The following is a 15,911-nucleotide window of genomic DNA, read 5'->3' as shown; positions in this document are numbered from 1 at the left end:
ACGATACGAAGGCAGCTTATTATTATTTATTTGGCTTCTTTCAAATCCAATTAAATAATTCCAAGTTTTATTACCAATTTTTTCACTCATTTTAATGATGGTTAAAGTCGACCTAACCTCAAATTTAACAAAGTATACATACAACGGCGTCACACTGATCAATGCCCACTAAGCTTTGTTCTTACTCTCGCGGGATTAGTACGCGAAAACAAAGAAAGCGCTGCAATTAAAGGGGAAATTTGTTGAACGCATTCAAGGTCAAGTGAAAGCTCAGTAGTACTACCAGAGCAAGAAAAATAAACCGCAATTAATCAGTATCACAATACACAGCAACAAAGAAACATCCTATATTATTCGTAATGATCATACACAATATATTTTTATCTAGAATTTCATTGAAATTGAATTATTAAATGATAAATTCAAATATTATGGGGTGATTTAAATGAGAAATTTATTTAAAAATAAAAAACTTCAGAAAAATACAATTAAAAATTTTTTACGTTAAATTTGTAACTTAATCAATAAGTAATTACTAATTATAATTATGATACGAATAAAAAAATCATTATTTTTTAAGATTTGACTCAACATTTTGTGGAAATTCAATGCTACGTAAACTTCAATGATTAATATCTCAGAAAATATCGATCTTAGTGATTTGGTGCTGAGGACCTTTTTTGTAGAGAATTGAATTTCCTACAAAATTATCATTAACATTTTTTCTGTATGTCTTGTTGTTTATGAGATAATGAGTGAAAAAACAAGAATTCTATAAAAAATTTGGTTTGGTGGTCCGTACTACCCCGCCAGTATGAGTTACGACTTCGCGACAATGGACACTTTTGTAGAGCATTCAATTCTAAAAAAAACCCGTCCATGGTCAAAGTGATGCTATGAAATGCCACTGAGCTATAGAAATTAAAAAAAAAAAATGAAAGTTCTCGTATATTTCAAATGGGAAATCTTCACACGCTGTGTAGGAGTACTTAATATTAATATTAAGGGCTCAAACTTTCAGGGAATTTTTTTGGGTGTATTTCCAACAAAATTTCGGGATGGAAACGAAAAAAAAAAAATAGTCGCAAAAAAAAAAGCACCCTAATATATATATATATACTAGTTGTTACCCACCCGCTCCGCTGGGCACTTTATAGAATTGTATTTTGAGATCTAGAATTGAAATTCAATTGGAGTATTGTTCTGACTTGCACAGATTCAAAATTCTATCGGATTGGCCTGTACCTTTTATCCATGTCATAATTCTAGCGAATATCCATTGTAACTTTCAATGTGCAATCACTATAACATTCCCGTGGCTTTCTTCAAAAATGAATAATCATTTTTGGATTTACGATTTTAATTTTTAATTTTACGAAATCTCTTAAAATGAATAGTCAAATTTCTTTTCTACATCTCAAGTGTTTAGAAAATGTTTTCATTTTAATCTGTTACATTCCCGCGATCCCGTAATAAGAACAATTCATTGGTTATGTGATCAGCAAAAATAAAATGTATGCAAAATACTTAGTCCGTTGACTATATAGCTACATGTAAAGTTAAATTTTAGAAACCTTACAATGACTTTTTCGCCGCTGCCAAAGAGACGATTGTGGTAAGAAAATATAATTATTAAAAAAGGAAAATATTTTAATCCGTTGACCTTGGAGGCCATCCCTGTAATTACCTGTTTCTCTTAAGATTCTATCAAATTTTATATCTCTAGGAAATATATTTGAAGAATATGAATTTTTTGACAACTATCACTCCCGCACTCTTATGTGAGAGAGAAATTTCGTAAGATCCTATTCGAGATGATTTTTACATTAAAAATAAAATATTCCAACAAAACTTCGAGTCCATAGAAACTATTGTTTTGAAAAGAAAGATTTTCATTGTTAACGCCTCCGCAGTCCCTTTGGAGTTGGAATTTGATAAAATTCATTCTTAGCTGAACTTGACATGATACATGAAGACTCCCACCAAATTTGAAGTCTGTCGAAGTTATAGTTTGGAAATTAAAATTTTAGATTTTAACACCCACCCCCGCAATTCTTATCGGAAGTAAACTTTATTGAAATCCATTTTGAGATGATCTCTACAGGAGAAATAAAAGATTTCTACCAAATTTAGAGTTTTCAGAAGCTATATTTTAGAAATGAACATTTTTTATTGTCAACACCCACTCCCGCGATCCTTATTGGAGGTGATTCATTGTAAAATCCGTTCTTAGATCATTTCTATATCACATATAGAAGACTCCTATCAAATTTGAAGTCTATAGGAGCTATAGCTTTGAAATTAAAAATTTTAATTGTAAATACCCACCCCCGCAAACCCCTGTGGGGTGAGCTATCGTAAAATTCGTTCCTATATTATTTCTACATCTCCTACAGAAAATTCCTATCCAGTTTGGAGTCTATTGGAGCTATAGTTTGAAAACGAGAATTTTTTATTGTTAACGCCCTCGCAATCCTCTTTGGGCTAGGATATCGTAAAATTCGTTCATAAATTATTTTTACATCACGTACAGAAATTTCCTATAAAATTTGGAATCTGTAGGAGCTATAGCTTGAAAATTACAAATTTTCATTGTTAATACCCACCCCCGCAACCCTCTGTGGGGTGGGATATCATAAAATTCATTCATAAATTATTTTTACTTTACTTATAAAAAATTCCTACCAAATTTGGAGTCTGTAGGAGCTATAGCTTGAAAATTAAAAATTTTCATTGTTAATACCCACCCCCGCAACCCTCTGTGGGGTGTAATATCGTAAAGTTCGTTCATAGATTATTTCTAGATCTCTTACAGAAGATTCTTACTAAATTTGGAGTCGATAGGAGCTATAGTTTAAAAATGGGAATTTTTGATTGTTAACGCCCCCGCAACTCCCTTTGTGGGTGAAATTTCGTTAAATCCGTTCTTAGCTGACTTCTACTCGGTAAAAAGAATATTCCTACCAAATTTCAAGTCTCTAGGTCTTATGGTTCCAGAGATATCGTGATGAGTGACTATATACGTGGAAATCTCATATATATATATAGAATATTCCTACCAAATTTCAAGTCTCTAGGTCTTATGGTTCCAGAGATATCGTGATGAGTGACTATATACGTGGAAATCTCATATATATATAGATGTGGGTGAGTGCATGGATGGATGCGTGAGAGTGCGTGGGTGGATGCGTGGGTGGATGCGTAGGAGTGCATGGATGGATGCGTGAGAGTGCGTGGGTGGATGAGTGGGATGGTGAGGATGGAGAAGCATTGAAAGCGTAGAGTTGATGTTATACATTTTTCCGACTTCTTTATAAACTAGAAAAAAAAAAGAAGAATGACGAAAAAACGATCGTCTTTTGCTTTATTGACGGAAATAAAAAACAAATGACTACACACAAATTATAAAAAAAAATGGGAATTTTCTATTGTTAACTCCCCCGCAAGACCCCTTGAGGGTGGAATTTCGTAAAATCCGTTTTTAGCTGACCTCTACTCGGCAAAAGGAATATCCTTTCCAAAAAGGAATATTCTTACCAAATTTCAAGTCAATCGACCTAATAGTTTCTGAGATTTCGTGATGAGTGAGTTCAAAAATAGGATCTCCTATATACACTAGTCACAAAAATTAAGGGATATAAAAAAAATTCCAAATTTTTGGGTGATTTTCAACAAGCTGTAACTCCGTGAAAAATGGTCGTACAGAAAAAATAAAAAAAGCAAATTGTAGCTCCAAGTGTCTAGTTTTCAGATATGACCATGAAAAATTTTTGTTATTTCCAGGTCTGGAGAAATCTTAAGAAAACTACCAAAAAAAAAATTTTCCAAATTTTTTTCCGTCTAAAAAAAGGTCCACGGGCTTCAAAAAAATTTTTTTGATTGTTTCGCTTAAAAGCTCTTTTAGAGAATTTAATACATTTTAATTTGGCGTATTCAAAAAGCCAAAGTATTCAAAGTATTCAAAAGTCAATCAAAGCAAAAAAGTTCTTTTTGACTTTGATATTCAATAACTCCGAAAATAATGATTGTACAGGAAATCGAAGAAAAGTTTTGAAAACTGCACAATATTCTCTATAAGAAAATGTAAACATCTTTTAGAAAAAATTTTTTTCGAATTGAAAACTCGGACTGAAAAAAAGACAAAAATTCGCATAATTAAGGATATTTGGATAACTTGGTATAACTTTGGATAAAATGGATGAATGAAGGATATCGTCGGTAATTTTTTAACCTCAAAGTGTCCTCTAAAATCCCTCAAAAATTCAAAGCGCTGCGATTTTTTTTTTCATTGTGCCCCGAAGCTTCAATTTCTTTGTTCTTACAAAAATCACCATTATGAGCAATTTTGTGATTTTTATTCATTTTTTCAATGAAAAAAATTTTTTCTCTCTTAAATCTTTATTTTTTCGATTAAAGAGATTGATTTTTTAAAAAATTTGAAAAAAAAACAAAAAAAAAATTTCAATTTTTTTCGAAAATTTTTTTTTTTTAACGTCTTCAGAATGCTCCACTATCATCAAAAAAAAATTAATTCAATTTTTTCTGACCGCTACAACTGCCTTAATTTCAAATCTCATTTTAAAAATTCAATAAAAACAAATTGATATACCCCCCGCGGGCTTCGGATTTTCTTCACACAAAACTTAAATTTTTTGTATTCTTTCTAGCTTAAATTTTTTTCGTGAATTTTCTGTAAGCTTTTCTTTGATAATCACCTTTGGCATTTTGATATGCCTCGCCGAAATTTAGCTGCTACAGATGTGGCTCGAATTGTTACCCTACTTCAAGAGGGCTACATTCAGGTGGAAGTAGCAGCTTCTATGGTAGTGAGTCAGTCTGTTGTCAGTCGTGCCTATGCCCGATTTAACGCGACTCAAAGTTACGATCGTCGTCCGGGTCAAGGTAGACGACGAATCACTACCGAGCGTGATGATCGAGCTATCATTCGCGAAGCTCGTCGAAACCCAACTGCCCATGCTCACACGATCGCTCCTCAATTCCGCAATCGTCGACAACGTCCTCCCCAACAACACATCTCGGCATCAACGGTCCAAAATCGCTTTCGAAAGCAAGGACTACGCGCTTGACGCACAAATCACGTGCCTATGCTCACTCCACGACATCGTCGAGCCCGATTGGCTTATGCGCATGACCATCACCATTGGGGTCGTCGACAGTGGACCAGTGTTTTATGGACTGACGAATCTCGATTTTGTCTTCATGGCAGCGATAGACGATCTCTCGTTGGGCGCCGTCGTGGGGAACGAGATCGGGATGGTTTTACGAGACCAGTTACGACTTTCAATGGTGGATCAGTCATGGTGTGGGCAGGCGTGTCCTTCAATACCAGAACCCCGTTGGTCATCGTTCGTGGGACGTTGACTGCCGACAGGTATGTCGACGAGATTCTGGGACCACACGTCCTGCCTATGCGCACACGCATGGGAGCAAGACGGTTCATTTTGATGCAGGATAATGCTCGTCCTCATACTGCAGTTCGCACGCAAACTTTTCTCCGCGCCAACAACGTAACAACGCTTAATCATCCAGCTATAAGTCCTGATTTGAACCCAATTGAGCATGTTTGGGACATGCTTGGGCGTCGATTGCGGCGAGACTATCCGCAACTGCACAATCTTCATCAGTTGACTCAAGCGTTGTTACGTTGTTGGCAAGGAATTTCGCAACGTGACATTCGACGATGCATCAACATGCAAGAGCGCTTACGAGCTGTGATTCGGAACAGAGGTGGCAATACACGGTACTGAACTGTTACTGCCGTGCGTACAAAGGTCCTTCAACAGCTGCAGACAGACAGACAGACAAACACACAGAAACACACAGAAGCACACACACACACACACACACACACACACACACACACACACACACACACACACACACAGAAGCGTAAATCCGAACGAGCAACCTCCACGTGGTACGCTTTGGGTAACCCTAATGCCGGCGGTAAAACAGCAGTCGAAAAAAATCGAGAAAATTTCGAAAAAAATTGAAAAAAATTTTTTTTTTTTTCAAATTTTTTGTAAATCAATCTCTTTAATCGAAAAAATAAGGATTTTAGAGAAAAAAATTTTTTTCATTGAAAAAATGAATAAAAATCACAAAATTGCTCATAATGGTGATTTTTGCAAAAACAAAGAATTTGAAGCTTCGGGGCACAATGAAAAAAAAATCGCAGCGCTTTAAATTTTTGAGGGATTTTAGGGGACTCTTTGAGGTTGAAAAATTACCGACGATATCCTTCGTTCATCCATTTTATCCAAAGTTATACCAAGTTATCCAAATATCCTTAATTATGCGAATTTTTGTCTCGTTTTTTTGTCTTGTTTTTTTCTAAAAGATGTTTACATTTTCTTATAGAGAATATCGTACAGTTTTCAAAACTTTTCTTCGATTTCCTGTACAATCATTATTTTCGGAGTTATTGAATATCAAAGTCAAAAAGAACTTTTTTGCTTTGATTGACGATAACTCCGCGGCAAATCGTCGTACAGGCTTTTTGAATACGCCAAATTAAAGAGTATTAAATTCTCTAAAAGAGCTTCTGAACGAAACAATTAAAAAAATTTTTTTGAAGCCCGTGGACCTTTTTTAGACGGAATAAAATTTGGAAAATTTTTTTTTGGTAGTTTTCTTAAGATTTCTCCAGACCTGGAAATAACAAAAATTTTTCATGGTCATATCTGAAAATTAGACACTTGGAGCTACAATTTGCTTTTTTTATTTTTTCTGTACGACCATTTTCCTCGGAGTTACAGCTTGTTGAAAATCACCCAAAAATTTGGAATTTTTTTTATATCCCTTAATTTTTGTGACTAGTGTATATATAGATTAGGGTGGGCCAAAAAAAAACTTTTAATTTTTTTTTCTTTAGCTACCGCGAAAATATCGTCCAAGATGACGAAAAAAAAATTCTGGTAGAGTTTGAGCTCTTAATATCAATATCTAGAGGTGTCACATGGTGATTTTTGATTTCTCATTTAAATAACACGGGAATTTTTATTTTTTTTTTTTTGAATTTTGATGTATCTCAACGAGTTATTGTGTGGTAAAAGTGAATAGATATTTTTGCAGGAAATTGAACGGCCTACGAAAATGGTCTGATATAATTTTTCGCTAAGTCAACTCGATTAAAAGTTATTCGCAGTTAAAGTTCCTTAAAATAATATACGATGACTTTCACAATTTTTTATACTTTTTAACAATAAAACGGCTTGAAATCATAAAACAACATATTTTTCATGATTTTTCTCGTTTTTACTTCCCAAAATTATTGAGAAAAACTTATGTCATATAGCACACAATTCGAATAAAAGCGTTGAAAACTGATTTCAATGTAGTCGGAAGTACTGTAAAGATTTTTGATGCGATTATATCTATTATTTATCAATTTTCTGTTACCCACTTGCTTCGCTGAGCGCTTTGTAGAATTGCATTTTTAGATCTAGACTTGAAATTTAATTGGAGTATTGTTTTGATTTGCACAGATTCCAAATGGAGTATTGAAAGTTTTAGTTAAAGTCATTGTAAGTCTCATAAGTGAAGTTGAAATCGATCTAGCTGCAAATGCGAAGAATTTTTCTGTTATTCAAAATTTTTTCAGTGACATTATTTTTCTATATAAAATAAATTTAACATGATTAATTTAACATTTTTTTTACAAGTTCTATTTAAATAATTAGCCAAATTTATTTTTTATATATCAAATGTTTGGAAAATGCATTCATTTTCATCTGTTACAAACCCGCGATCTCGCAATAAGAAAAATTTATCGGTTATGTGATCAGCAAAAATAACATGTTATTTCAATGCATGTATTTAAAATTCTTAGTCCGTTGACTGAATAACTATCATTAATATTAAGTTTTGAAAACTTTACTATGACTTTTACCCTGCTGCCAGAGAGACGAGCTTTGTAAGGAAATTTTTAGAAAATTTCATTGAAACTCAATAGACTTATCCTAAATTTCATGTCTCAAAAAGTCCTAGTTCATAAACAACAACATTTTTTCTCTTCTACTTTTTTTAGCTGATATCTAATTATTAAGAAAAAAAAAATATTCAAATCGGTTGACGCTGGAGGCCATTTCTGGAATTTCCTGTTTCTCTTGAGATTCTATCAAATTTTATTTCTGTACACAGAAAAGGAAGTAGAATTTATTGAAATCCGTAATGAGATTATCTCTACATGACCAATAAAAGACTACTACCAAATTAAGTCTATAGGAACTATAGCTAGTAAATTTTTAATTTTCATTGTTAACACCCACCCCCGTAATCCGTATTGGGAGTAGGTTATCATATAACATAAGTTTTTCTCAATAAATTTGGGAAGTAAAAACGAGAAAAATCACGAAAAATATGTTGTTTTATGAATTTAAGCCGTTTTATTGTTAAAAAGTATAAAAAATTGTGAAAGTCATCGTATATTATTTTAAGTTGAATTTTAATTGCGAATAAATTTTAACCGAGTTGACTAAGCGAAAAATTATATCAGACCTTTTTTGTAGGCCGTTCAATTTCCTACAAAAATATTTATTTATTTTTACCACACAATAACTCGTTGAGATACATCAAAATTCCAAAAAAAAAAAAAAAAATTCCCGTGTTATTTAAAGGGGAAATCAAAAATCACCATGTGATACCTTTAGATATTGATATTAAGAGCTCAAACTCGACCAGAATTTTTTTTTTCGTCATCTTGGACGATATTTTTGCGGTAGCTAAAGAAAAAAAAATTAAAAGTTTTTTTTGGTCCACCCTAATCTATACATCTATATATATATATATATATATATATATATATATATATATATATATATATATATCTATATATATATATATATATATAGGAGACTTTCTATAGATATAGATAGTCACTCATCACGATATCTCTGGAACCATAAGGCGTAGCGACTTGAAATTTGGTAGGAATATTCCTTTCGCCGAGTAGAGGTCAGCTAAGAACGGATTTTACGAAATTCCACCCACAAGGGGGGTTGCGGGGGCGTTAACAATAGAAAATTCCCATTTTTAACCTATAGCTCCTATCGACTTCAAATTTGGTAGGAATCTCCTATATGTGATGTAGAAATGATCTAAGAGCGGATTTTACGACAATCTACTCCCAATATGGATTGCGGGGGTGGACGTTAAAAATGAAAATTAAAAATTTCCGACTTCTAGCTCCTACAGACTCCTAATTTTGTATGAATTTTGTGTAAGTGATGTGAAAATAATTTATGAACGAATTTTACGATATCCCACTCCACAGAGGAGTGCGGGGGTGGGTCTTAACAATGAAAATTTTAAATTTCCGAGCTGTAGAGCTCCTATAGACTCCAAATTTGGTAAGAATCTGTTCTATGGGATGTAGAAATGATTCAAGAGCGGATTTAATGACAGCCTACCCTCAATGTGGATTGCGGGGGTGGGCGTTAACAATGAAAATTTTAAATTTCTGAGCTACAGCTCCGACAGACTCATAATTTTGTATGAATTTTCTGTAAGTAATGTAAAAATAATTTATGAACGAATTTTACGATATCCCTCCCCACAGGGGGGTGCGAGGGTGGGTTTTAACAATTAAAATTTTAAATTTTCGAGCTGTAGCTCCTATAAGCTCCAAATTTGAAAAAAATCTCCTATATGCGATAAACTGAAACTAAGGAAACGACCCAAAGTCGAAGAAAGTATTTACTAGCGTTATGGATTGAAATATAGATTAACTATCAAGTTGGAATACTAAAATAAAATAATAAATTATAAAATTAGTGTAAGAAAAGTAGATTTAAGCGAAAGATGTATCAGAGTTTGTTAGACAAGCTGTACATCTGGTGCCAATAAATCTATATATATAGGAGATCCCATTTTTGAACTCACTCATCACGAAATCTCAGAAACTATTAGGTCGATTGACTTGAAATTTGGTAGGAATATTCCTTTTGCCGAGTAGAGGTCAGCTAAGAACGGATTTTACGAAATTTCACCCACAAGGGGTCTTGCGGGGGAGTTAACAATAGAAAATTCCTATTTTTTTTATTAATTTATGTGTGTAGTCGTTTGTTTTTTGTTTCCATCAATAAAACAAAAGACGATCGTTTTTTCGTCATTCTTTTTTTTTTCTAGCTTATAAAGAAGTCGGAAAAATGTATAACATCAACTCTACGCTTTCAATGCTTCTCCATCCACACCATCCCACACATCCACCCCCCCCACTCCCACGCATCCACCCACGCATCCATCCATGCACTCACCCACATCTATGTATATATGAGATTTCCACGTATATAGTCACTCATCACGATATCTCTGGAACCATAAGACCTAGAGACTTGAAATTTGGTAGGAATATTCTTTTTACCGAGTAGAAGTCAGCTAAGAACGGATTTAACGAAATTCCACCCACAAAGGGGGTTGCGGGGGCGTTAACAATCAAAAATTCCCATTTTTAAACTATAGCTCCTATCGACTCCAAATTTAGTAAGAATCTTCTGTCAGAGATCTAGAAATAATCTATGAACGAACTTTACGATATTACACCCCACAGAGGGTTGCGGGGGTGCGTATTAACAATGAAAATTTTTAATTTTCAAGCTATAGCTCCTACAGACTCCAAATTTGGTAGGAATTTTTTATAAGTAATGTAGAAATACTTTATGAACGAATTTTATGATATCCCACCCCACAGAGGGTTGCGAGGGTGGGTATTAACAATGAAAATTTGTAATTTTCAAGCTATAGCTCCTACAGATTCCAAATTTTATAGGAAATTTCTGTACATGATGTAAAAATAATTTATGAACGAATTTTACGATATCCTACCCCAAAGAGGATTGCGGGGGCGTTAACAATAAAAAATTCCCGTTTTCAAACTATAGCTCCAATAGACTCCAAACTGGGTAGGAATTTTCTGTTAGAGATGTAGAAATAATATAGGAACGAATTTTACGATAGCTCACCCCACAGGGGTTTGCGGGGGTGGGTATTTACAATTAAAATTTTTAATTTCAAAGCTATAGCTCCTATAGACTTCAAATTTGATAGGAGTTTTCTATATGTGATATAGAAATGATCTAAGAACGGATTTTACAACGAATCACCTCCAATAAGGATCGCGGGAGTGGGTGTTGACAATAAAAAATGTTCATTTCCATAATATAGCTTCTGAAAACTCTAAATTTGGTAGAAATCTTTTATTTCTCTTGTAGAGATCATCTCAAAATGGATTTCAATAAATTTTAATTCCGATAGGAATTGCGGGGGTGGGTGTTAAAATCTAAAATTTTAATTTCCAAACTGTAACTTCGACAGACTTCAAATTTGGTGGGAGTCTTCATGTATCATGTCAAGTTCAGCTAAGAATGAATTTTATCAAATAGGAAATTACGTTGTATTTTGTCCACTGATGATATTTTTAACTATATAATGAGCTTTTATCGTTAATGAGCTTACCAGAATGAGCTTTTATCGTTAAAAATATAATTAGTGGACAAAATACAACGTTATTTCTTAATTATTGATATTTTTTGAAGTATAAACTCATCCTGATGTTACTCTCACTGAGACCTTTCATTTGAGTACGCACACGATTTTTTTCATACATTTCATATGTATAATATTTTTCATATTTGTAAAATATATAAAATATAAAAAAAATTCATGTGGGCATTCAAATGAAAGGTCTCGATAAGTGTAACATCGGGATGAGCTTATATCTTTACAAATGTTAATATTTTACAAGATACAATGTCATTTCTTAATTATTGACATTTTTTAAGATATAAGCTCATCCCGATGTTACACTCATCAAGAGCTTTCACTTGAGTACCCACATGCATTTTTGATATATTTTTCATATATACATATATATAATATATATAAATATACGAAAAATTGATGTGGGTACTCAAATGAAAAGTCTCGATGAGTGTAACATCGGGATGAGCTTATATCCTAAAATATGTCAATAGTTCACAAGATACACAGTTATTGCTTAATTAATAACGTTTTTGAAGATATAAGCTCATCCTGATGTTACACTCATCAATAGCTTCCATTGAGTACCCAGGTTACAAATATCAAATAAATGATTTTTGGGTCTCTTTTATAACAAATTAATCTTATATTTCATAAAGTTCATAAATTTTTGTAAGATGAAAATATAAAGTTCCTGATCACACTAACTAAACAAACACTCATCATTGTATTTTATTAAAAATGTTAAAAAAATTATAAATATATTAAATCAATTCAATCAACTATAAAATTTGATTAATTTTTTTCATTTAAAAAATATTGAATGAGCTTTATTCAGCTCCGTCGATAAAAGTAGTATATTCGTTTGATTTGAGTAATGTAGTTAGTAAGCTCTGTGTTGGTAAGCTTGGTCGTTCAGTACCAATTTCTCTTTGTTGCTCTGCTTTCAATGCTTTGTTCTATCTTCTCGTCATTGTCTTTCTTTATTGATATTGATTGTTATTTAAATTCGTTATATTATTAATTTAATTTGCTCAAAACGAAAAATTTTTCAGTAAAAGAAAGCACATCAACCACTGTCGACAAAGTTTTCGAAATTTGGTGTGTGGCACAAATCCCGACAAGAGAGAAAAGATCTGCTTTTTTAAAACTAACCTCAAATTACAATCAATGGAGGAATTAACAAAAAGACTGTAAGAGGAAAAAGTCCAAATCTCAAAAAAAAAATGAATCCCTTTTTCGGGACGAATTAAATAAACTATTTGATATAGCTCATGCTGATGTGCTAAATTTACTGGATAAAGAAAAAAGATTATTTTATTTGGGACAAAAATCTTCCAGTCGACGTAGTTTTATTTCATATAATTCTCAACCAATTCCAGAAGATGTTGAAGATATGGATGTTGATGTTAGCGATGAAAATAATAACTACAGTAATAGTGATAACAATAATGAAGAGAACATTGATATCAATTATAATAACAATAATGATAGTGGTACATTTGATGTCGGAGAGTTCGGTAATGACAATGTTGACTATTCTTGTACAGTTGAGACTGATAATGTTGTTAATCATGAAATATCAAGTCAAACATCTAAGTTATCCCAGAAATCTTTGGAAAGTAATACTTCTCGTATAATCTCTGATTGTAAAGATGAAATTCCAAAACAACAAATTCCTAAAATTGATCTAATGACACCAGAACTTGCTGCGGCTTTGGATAGAGCTAATGTGAGTAGTAGATCGGCGACTTTCATTTTTGCTACTTTATTATCTAGCCTAAATATTGATTGTGCAAGCGTAAACTTCAGTCATTTGACTATTCACCGAGCACGGGAAAAATTTCGCAAAGAAGCGACGTTAAATCTGAAAACTAATTTGGAAACTGATAATTATGTGCTACATTTTGATGGAAAACTGTTGTCAGATATTACAGGTATAGAACAAGTTGACCGGCTTCCTATTATTTTATCATCATCAGGTAAATTTCAACTGTTAGGAGTCCCCAAACTAGAATCTGGAACTGGACAAAATCAAGCTTCAGCTATTATTACAACAGTGAAACAATGGAATATCAATACTGATAACATCAAAGCATTGTGTTCTAATACTACAGCGTCAAATACGGGTAAATTACTTATTAATTATTAATATATAAAGCGTTTAGTTATAGTAATGTTAAATGCTAAATTCTTATTTTATTTTTACAGGAATCAGAAATGGTGCGTGTGTATTAGTAGAAAAGGCTCTGAATCGACAACTGTTATACTTGCCATGTCGACACCATATTTTTGAAATTGTTCTTCGAAGTGCATTTGAAATATACTGGTATTTATGACCAAGAAATTTTGGAAGTTATAACACCAATCAAAGATGAAATTTTGAAATTCGTTAATAATCAAATAGAAGTAAAATTTTTTAATCCAGCGCTAAAGAATTATCAACTGATGTTAAAGTGAAACATGAAAATTTATGAAGTTCCGTATAATCATCCATTTTACACTTAATAATTAACCCCGTTGTAAATAAAAATATTGGAAATCAATTTCACATGATTATTACACTTTTAATCATCATTAGCGATTACAATTGCATTTGTAAAATATTTTGTAACTTTTACTTCACATCAGTTGATAATAATTAATGTTCTTTACTTTGAGGTTGCAATGTAATTAATTTTATTTTGACTTTGAACTTTTTTTGTAGATGGATCATTGTCGTGACGATTACCGTGAACTCCTGCAATTATCATCGATATTTTTGAGTGCTACTACCACAAATATTACATTTAAGCGTCCTGGAGCCGTCCATCATGCAAGGTGAATGGCTAAAGCAATATATAGTTTAAAAATTTTTTTATTTAGAAATGAATTTCATCTTACTAAATCAGAAATAGCTGGATTACGAGAACTTAGTTTATTTATCATATTTTATTTAAAAGCTTGGTATACTGCGCCGTGCGCTATAGCAGCACCTAATAATGATTTAACTTTAATTAAAGAATTAATTTCATATAAAATATTTAATAATACTATTTCACGGGCATGCTCAGAAAAATTAGCCGATCACTTGTGGTATTTAAATAACGAGTTGTCTGTTTTATCTCTCTTTGACAAAACTGTTTCAGTTGAAACAAAAAGAAGAATAGTTCATGCTTTAAAAAACAGTGAAACCAATGAAACTACAACGAGTCGTTTTATAATCGATAAGAAAAATTTAGAGTCATTATTAAATAAAGATCTTAGTCAATTTGTATCTATGAGATCGATAAATCTGTTTAAATCGTTTGATTTGTCGTATGATTTCATTGATGAGGATGTAACTTTGTGGCCTCAGAATCTAAATTACAAAAGAAACTTGGAGTATTTTGAGAAACTTCAAGTTGTAAATGATGTAGCAGAACGCGGCGTGGCATTGATAGAGCAGTATAATCGATGCTTAACGAAAAATGAAGAATAGCTTCAGTATTTATTGCAAGTAGTGACAGAACACAGAAAACAATATCCTAATTGCAATAAAAATAATTTTATAAAACTGTAATATTTTCAAGTTAGAAAAAATTTTATGAATTGTTGTTAAATGTTGTTTTTTGTTATAAAGAATTGATTGTTTAATAGGATTTATTAGTATTTGGTAGAAAATAAAATAAATTTGTTATATAAGAGACCCAAAAATCATTTGTTTATAATAAGCAAAAAAAAAAATTAAAATTTCAAATTAACAGAATTCAATTGATTTTACAAAAAAAAACAATATCAATATAAAGTATGATTTTTTTTTTGCAATTTTATTGGAAAATATTTGAAATTTTTGATTGGTGTTATTTTTGATTGCAAATATCTTTGAAACGGTTGATCTGAGGAACTTTGACCTTCAAACGTTTTTTGTAGAGCGTGAAATTTCCTATAAGACCTCTCTCTGGGATATTGCGTAAACAAGCCATCCCGAAGTAATTAAAATTCAAAAATAAAAAAAAAGTTTTCTCGTGTTATTTAAATAGAAAAATTACAAATGAATTGAGGCAAACCTTAATATTAATATTAAGGGCTCTAATAGGCGCCAAAATTTTTGTTTTTAAATGTACTTTCAACTTTTCAACACCATTAAAAAAAAAAAATTTTTTTTTTTTTTTTTAAACACCCTAATATATATGATATATATAAATATATGAAAAATTGATGTGGGTACTCAAATTAAAGGTCTCGATAAGTGTAACACCAGGATAAGCTTATATCGTTAACAATATCATTAGTGGACAAAATACAACGTCATTTCTTAATTATTGACATTTTTAAAAATGTAAACTCATCCTGATGTTACTCTCATTGAGACGTGTCGTTTGAGTACGCACACGACTTTTTCATACATTGTATATATATGACATTTTTCATATTTGTACAATATATAAAAT

The 15,911-nt window shown here is 32.0% G+C and overlaps 1 long non-coding RNA gene across 1 annotated transcript; it reads left to right on the top strand.

Annotated features, from left to right (window-relative positions):
- Positions 1-13,591: 13,591 nt before the first annotated feature.
- Positions 13,592-14,420, top strand: LOC123259758. Its single transcript, XR_006508313.1, has 3 exons — positions 13,592-13,628; positions 13,711-13,908; positions 14,207-14,420. It is a non-coding gene; the product is annotated as an uncharacterized LOC123259758 (long non-coding RNA).
- Positions 14,421-15,911: the final 1,491 nt, after the last annotated feature.

Source organism: Cotesia glomerata, linkage group LG2 (genome assembly GCF_020080835.1).
Source record: "Cotesia glomerata isolate CgM1 linkage group LG2, MPM_Cglom_v2.3, whole genome shotgun sequence".
NCBI lineage: Eukaryota > Metazoa > Arthropoda > Insecta > Hymenoptera > Braconidae > Cotesia > Cotesia glomerata.
This window is presented reverse-complemented; position numbering and strand designations above follow the sequence as displayed.